Below are 7,968 nucleotides of genomic sequence, written 5' to 3' on the forward strand. Positions count from 1 at the left end.
TGGAGATGTCAGAAAACTGCAGAGGTGCCTGTGGCACCTTGACAGCAACAAAAGTTGTGCTTCCAGAAGTGTGGCCCTGGAGGATGCTTTGAGGTTCACTCCTCCTGCTGAATCACTCATCAGCCACAGGGTATTACTGATTTTGATAGAAGAGATGTAATGCAATTGCAGCCCTTTCTGGTTGAAAACTCCCTAAACTAAATGCCATCTTCCAACTAAATATGCTGATTGTATATATCTGCTGGCACATATGTACTTTAGGAGTATTTAAAAGCTTGTCAGGAACTGCACTTTCCCCTGAACAAGAAGCATACTACCCCCAGGAGTAAGCAATAAAAAGAAAAGGCTGCATTACATTGAGTTCACAAATCTTACAATGAACAGATTTTATGAAATTATGTTAAGCGAATACAAAGGTGAATTTCACTATTTTTTTTAATAGAAAAAAAAAGGTATTTTAGACAAACAGTGGAATTTCTTTTAACTGTTTACCCCTGGAGTTCAGTGCTACCTATATTCCCCTCAGAAGCCAGAGCCTAGACTGATTTTTAAATGTTTACCTACTTGTTTACTCAGAAATCCAGCCAAATAATCCATTTTTCCTTTCTAGTTCTGCCTTTATTTCATGGTAGCAATGCCAGCTGCAACACAGCAATGGTTTAACTTTGCCCCTGTGGTAACTTCAAGAGGTATGTACCTAGCTTGCACAGAGAGTAAAGCAGCCAGTACACAGTACAAACCATAATGGCCATACAGAAAATGAAGGAAGACATCATTATTCTGGGGACTTGTGTTTGGGCTGTCCAGAGGGCAGTGCACCCTTGCTATGCTGAGCTGCAGGTGCTGCAGAGGTACCAGGGAGGTTCCTGGGCTTCAACCTGCTCCTTCAGTTACACCTAAGCCAAAAACATAGTATTGGTGTAATATGGTCTCAGGGAAAAATGTTCCCAGTAAGTGGAAATGTGAAATATTTTATCCTGAGATCTGTTGCTTTCATGGTGTAGTTATGAGGGATGTGCTGTGGTGTCATCAGTACCCAGCTGATAGTGAAAAGCCACAGCTCAGCAAGAATCTGTTATCAAAACTGTGGCAAAAATCTGAGGAGCTGATGTTATTGGTGTTAACTGGAGCTAAATGGGAACCCAGAAAAGGAAGGAACTGGAAAAAAGCTGGTTCCGTCCAATGAAAGCAAACAGAGGGAGAGAAAGCAAACAGCCTGTGCTGGTTCTGCAGTCCAGCCAATTGTAGAGGGATCTCATGAAATGCAGTGACTGTGAAACCCTTGCTGGCAGCCACAGGGTCCTGGTTCCACAGCCCTGTACCCCCTCCACTTCCCACCAGAAATAAATAGTCAAGCAAGCAAGAAAATCTCCAGTAGGACAGACATGACCGGGATAAGAAGGAAGAAAAGGAAGTGTGCTTCAATGCTTTTCAGTTCTCTGTTCTTTTCCTGTTACTGCCTTGCCTGTGCACAGTGCTCAAACAATCGCTTGGCTGGGGCTGTGTGCCAAGAACAAGGTGTCCATCTGATCAGGGGCAAGGGGGTTGCTGGAGCATTGGCAGGCTAGGACAGGACTGCACCTGCTCTGTCCCTCTCATGGCTACCCAGAAAGAAAGTCCTACTGGAACCAAGAAGCAGGGAGAAATATTCCAGAAGGCAACAAATCCCAAATGCTGGGATGGGCAATGACTTAATAATGGTCTGAAGGGTAGAAGCCCTGGCTCCTCAGCTATGCCACGGGAGGCTGCACAGAAGGACACACGTTTCAGGAGAAATAAGACTAGAAAAGATTTAAAAGCCCAAAGCAGGAGAGGGTCAGGAGACAAGTAAGGGGTATGAGTGCAACACTGTCATGAGATTCCCCTGTCAGTGTTATCCACATGTGGTTGGCAAGAAATCATCTTTTCTGGTATTTTCTCAATTCCTTGCTTTCAAAACTGACCAAACACTTTATTATTAGGAACATGATTAGGCTAGAAAAAAGAGAAGATATTTGTATTAAATTGCTGGATAATCTGGAAAACCCATGAGGGTGATGCGGGGATTTCTTCTGAAATATCTGGTCGTGATTTGTATTTGTTTGTGTTTACAGTGATCTAATAACTCAAATTTGGGACTGTGGAGAGAAGGGGAAGTTGGAGTTAAGACAGTAGAAATTAATTAAGAATTGAAGGGTTTTCTGAATCAGTTTTCTTAGGCAATTTTTATCAGAGATGGAGTAAAGAAGGTCGTCATCTTATTTTTCTGTACCTTTGATGAGTCTCAAAAAGAAGATAGTGGAAGTCTCCCATTTAATTTATTCTAAAATGTAGAAACAAAGCTTTTCTGCAAAACTGCGGAGAGGATTTTCTTGACATATCAGCTTAAGTTACATTGCCTTCATCTTTGATTGTTGAGCTTTTCTCTCAGAACTAATAGTTCACCATTTGCAGAAGAGGTTCATAAGATAGTTGGCATGCAATAACAGGATAAAGGCTGGGAGGATGAAAGAAGGAAAGTGATATGGAGAGGAGAGAAAACAAAAAAGAAATTGAAAAACCCCAAAACAAAATATCTTTTATTAAAGATACCATTTATTAAAAAAAAAAGTACCAAACTAAAAAAACATACATAGCCTTTACCATTAGTGTTGACTCACTGATACACATGAAGGGGAAAATGTGCCAAAATTCCAGGGCACTGAGAATTCAGTTCTCAATTCACAGGGCATTGAGAACTGAATGAAAAAGACAGAGAGTTATCTCAAGAAAGTAAAATGATCCATCCTTGGGGAACTATGAATATAAAGATAATTGTTATTACTGTTGCGCAGCAAATGAATTGCAATTCAGCTTTGCAAAGATGCTTTTTATAAATGTAAGATAAATTTCATATACAAGATATTTAAACTATGCCATTTGTGTCATTTTGCAACTGAATAAACACTAAATACATCAATAAGTGGATAATACTTAGTAAGTAAATAAATAATAAAGTCTGATATACAGAAAATTCATGACAGAACTGAGAACACAAGTGTTTTTCATTCTGAGTCATGTGATTTCTTACTAAGTAATTCTCTTCTGTTATGCTCTTACTCATTGAGAGCCACTGATTTATACCAATATATTTTTATCTGGCTTTAAAAAAATTCAGATCATAAATACAGTCCAGAGCTCATCACATTTCACAAATTCCTCCAGGGTCCCTCCCAATTCACTGCACAAATATTTGTTATTTGGTCTTCTGTTAGCATCTTCTTTAAAAGTACTCTTAAGAAGTACAATGTGGCCTGGGTCATCAACTTTAAGAGTTATGTTTTGGCAGAAACTTGAAATCAAAATGAAGGTAAGAATTGGAGGTTGGAAAATACAATACAAATAGAATTGAGCCTAAAAAACAAAATAAAAAATAATTTTTACTTCAGGTTTCCACTTTCATGACAGTGTAACCTTTCCAACAAATAAAAGGAAATGCCTTTTATCTTCTGGGTAACCTGAAGGGCCACTTGTAATAGTCACTGAATGTCGCTGAACATGGCTGTTCACTGATCACTGATCACTGTTCACTGATCACACACTGATCTTTCCTATTTGCTTCAGATATTTCAAATGTACCTTTTTATTAAACAGACTGTAGAAACAGCAGTTCCCTACATTTAAATGAAAGTCATTCATCTGAAATAAAATTGGGTGGCACTGCACAGTCCCGGGGCAAGGACTGGGCCTGGAGCAGCCAGTTAGTAATGTCACCCACTGCTTGAAATAAGGCGGTTTTTAGGAATTTCCAAATAATGCGCCAAAAATGGAAGCCCTTAAGATCGTTGTGCAGTGGAAATGGGGTTTTGCTCTTGTATCAGGGGTTAATTATGCTGATACTTTTGGTGTTTGACCACCTGTGAAAGTTTTGCTCTTTCCCTGCCAAGTTATGGGAAGACAAGCACTGATAAATGGGAAAGACGTCCTTGAAGAGAGCTTCTTGTATAAACTCTTTTAATTGGTGTCCTGTGATGGGCTAATTGTCCTCCAAGGTCGCTTGAAGGAGAGATTGAGGAGGAAGAAGATGAAGGACACCCCCAGACTCATTTGGAAAAGACCCCCCTGAGTGCAGTACGCAGGCGCAGGGAAAGCCACGCGTGCGCAGAAGAGATGCACTTACATAACCAAGGAGGTGGGACTGAGGGCCTCTGGCTGGGAGGTGCTGGCCACACCTGGGAGGTTGTGGTCACTCAATTAATTGTATAAAAAGCAGATAGCTCTTTCCTGGAAGAGAGCTGGCTTCACAACAAGGACAATGTTGCCTTTTGGCAGGGACGCCTGCCAGTTTGTGAACTTACTGACTCTCCAAGGATGCAGCTTCTGCTGTGGGTAACTATGGGCATTCTAGGTCGGCAAGATAACTTTATGGGCAACAACTGGGTAACTGGGGAGGTCATGCTGGGGGCTTATTTCTCTCCTCCTTCCTCCCTTTTGGCTTTGTTTGTTTTGTTGGCCACCTCTTGGTAATAAATATTGGTTTTTGTTAAGCTTTTAACGGTGTCATGGTTTAAGATTCAGTATGTTCGAACCCCTCCCTAATACAGCTCTTTACTCTTGTGATGAGTTGTTAAAAATTGTGTTATATAATTGAAATTCCCTTCGCCTCTTCCAGTTACGGGAAAAGTATGTACATTGCTAAGAAATATCTGAGCTGCTGAAATGTTTTTTTTTGTTGTTGTTGCTGGGAAACATTTTCTCCCACATGGAATATGTCAGTCACACAGGAAATGCAGTAATTTTAATGGTTTTAATTATTTCCACTGAGAAAGTGTTTTGTTTTCTCCTGAAAATCTTGTTGTTGCAAAAACAAACAACAAAATGTCATTAACACTGTGCTTCAACTTCTTGCTGATTTTTGACCACAACTGGCAAACTGAAAGCAATTTTACATGCATTCATTAAAGCCAAATGTCTAGGTAAAGCTCTCCAAAGTCCATCAACGTTTTCAAATTGTTGCAGGCAATCAGGAAATGAAACCAGCCTCCGAAGTGCAGGTCATTTTGTGTTCACCCAGTGGGCACGAAGAAATGAGCAGTGGACAATCCTGCAATGCTATAAAAGGTTTAGGTCATCTGTTCCCCAGAACAATTGTCACCTGGGCCCATTAACAGGTAGCAAAGATGGGCTTTAATGGACAGTGTACTCACTGTCTGGGGAAAATTTACTTTGAGACCACCATTCCCCTTCAGAGCTGGAGATACTGAAAGATGAGTAGGTGGAGTGACAGATCTGTTAGAACCCAGGACAACACAAGAGAGGCTGTTTGGAAGAGATGGAGGATTTCTGCCCCAGAATCCTTTTCTGCCTCTGCACACACCAAAATCTCATCATTTGAAATACAGGTAGAGATAATATTATGCTGGCAGCACTTCAACAGGGATGTGACAGTTTCCTTTCTCCACTGTGATGGCCTGGAGGGGCAGGTAGGCACTTGACTGGCAGAGAGAGGTCAGGAAGGAAATGGCTTATTTTCTTCCCACTTAAATGATGTTTTCTCCTGATTGCTATGAGGAGGGAGTGGATGCCCTTTGGGCACCAGCTCTCTGGCCTCTCACACCATCTGGTGTAGCTCCTGGAGGCAGGCTGTTCCTGGGTGGGCAGTAGCTGCCTTGTTATCCAACATGGATCTGTTGGGTGTGTGCCTGTGGGACCCCTGGGGACCTCCTTAGGTAAGAAAGTCTCAGTCAGGCTGTAGCCTCAGAGGGGATTAGCGACATACATCCTCCAAAAGCACTTGGTGGGGATTGCAGCCTGGTGCTATTCAGGGGCAGGCATTTGGTCTTCCAGCATTGGAGTTTTAATTTGCTTTTCTTAAAAGCCCAAGGTACATATCACCTCTGGGCAAAGCTGATTTTGTGACATCTTTCGTAGAAGCAAACCATCTCCTGTAGTTTTCTGTTTAGTTTACCAGCATTTTTATGAATGACTTCCCTGAGAAGCTGAGAACTGCAGCTGGGGGGGGGCTGCTGCACAGAGGCAGACACAGCCTTGCGAGAAGGCAACTGCCATCTGTTCCCAAGATCCTTGTCATCCCAGTGAGGCTGCTTAGCTGACTTACTTCTGTGCAACAAAAGACCTTAGTATCAGGACTTGGACCTCTCTGAAGACTACAGAAGTCATGGTGCACTCATTTGCCTTCTCCATGGTATGGACTGCCAGCCTATGAGGGACTTCACTCTGTAGACACCCTCCTCCCTCCCTTCTCATTCAGATTCAGACTCTGTGCTGCTTAGTTTGGCTTAAGCCTTTCTGCTTCAGACTAATCACTGAAGCATTAGCTGTTTAAATTCACAGTGATAAATAGGCGCTGGCAAACCCCAACGGGCTGTCAGTGGTACAGCATGTGCTGTGTTGGGGACTCACAGTGCCCTGAAGAGCCACTGCACCGCCTCTAAGCTGGAATGCCTCTTAGGAACGAATGTCTGAGATTGGGGTCACAGCAAACAGGGTGCACACAATGCTTTAGCCTTTCAGTGCAACTTCTAACTTCAGCAGGTCTTGTCAAACAAGAGTGAACAAAGCACAGTTTTGTAGTTAGCTCTCATAAAGTTTAGCTCAGAGCAGGAGTAAAGCCACTTTCCTTATCTAAGTCTCAGTCTTTTCTTTATCAGATCCTGCTTCCTCATAGATAATCGATGCCATGGAGCAAGTGGGATTTGGAGGGAGCTTCTTGGAGAAAGAGCAGAGGTGCTACTGCTCTGCATAGTAACTGCAGCTGGCCAGATGCTTGTGGCCAGATGGGCTTAAACCTACTGCATGGACTGTGCAGACGGCACAGGCTACTCTCAGATGTGGCACGTCTGCTTTCAGAGACTTCCCACATCATTCCATCCCTCCAGCTTCATTTCCAAGTGACTGGCAGATCCAACTGATGTTTGATGTCTGTAGGTTGCTGGGAGTTCAACAGGAGAGACTTCTGGGCAGCTGGCTGGGCCAGAGGCCACCTGGTTCCCTGTGGATGTGGCTCCTGCCTGGGCTGTGCTGCTCTGGAAAAGAGGAAGCTAGCGAGCAACTCACAACTGACTCAGCAACAGCTTGTGTTGTGTCTCCCTTCTTAACTGAGCAAGGAAAGGAAACTAACAGCTTCTTCTTGATGACAAGACAGATTTATCTCAATTACTCATATCACAGATAATCACAGAATATTCTGAGTTGGATGGGCCCATATGGGGATCAAACCCACAGCCTTGGCATTATTAGCACTGTGCTCTAACCAACTGAGCTAATTTCAGGGTCGTATATATATGTTCTTCATGTTTGAGTACTGCATAGATTGATTTCATGCACAAGGGCACCTTGAAACACTATTACAAAAGGCAGTTATGCAGAAGTTGGTAAATCCCAGAAACAGACAGTATTCGTGCTTCTGTTACTCAGTTTTTTGTGCATATGCACAATAGGTTGTTTAATATCCGTACTGCATACAATTTTCTTCACACACAGGTTTTTTTAGTTCACAAACTGAACAGTTTTATTCAGTACACAGAGCAGATCATCATCATGGCTAGGCTTTGCGAACGAAGATTTGGGAAGGGCTCTACTCACATTTGTTGCAAGCGCGTTGGTGGCTAAAAAGGCCAATACGAGATAGATGTGTCCAGTTGCAAAAGGCACAGCAGAAAGACTCCTTAGGTGGTATATTCTGCAAGGCACGAATCTTTCTGCATTGTCTTTTCTCCTCAAGGGTGATCCTGCGTGCTTTCTCAAAAACATCAGCAGCGTTATAGTTGGTGTGTCTCCAGGCCTCCCGATTGGAGGCCAGAGTAGACCAGTTATATTGATCAATATGGCCATGGCTGAGATGTTGTTTCAGAGAGTCCTTGTATCTTCTCTTCGGGGCTCCTCTCTTGCGGCAGCCGGTGGCAAGTTCACCATAGAGCAAGATCTTAGGGAGGCAGTGGTCCTTCATCCTGGAGACGTGTCCTGCCCAGCGCAGCTGTGTTCTCAGCA

This window comes from Lepidothrix coronata, unplaced genomic scaffold (genome assembly GCF_001604755.1).
Source record: "Lepidothrix coronata isolate B3197 unplaced genomic scaffold, Lepidothrix_coronata-1.0 Scaffold167, whole genome shotgun sequence".
Classification (NCBI taxonomy): Eukaryota; Metazoa; Chordata; class Aves; order Passeriformes; family Pipridae; genus Lepidothrix; species Lepidothrix coronata.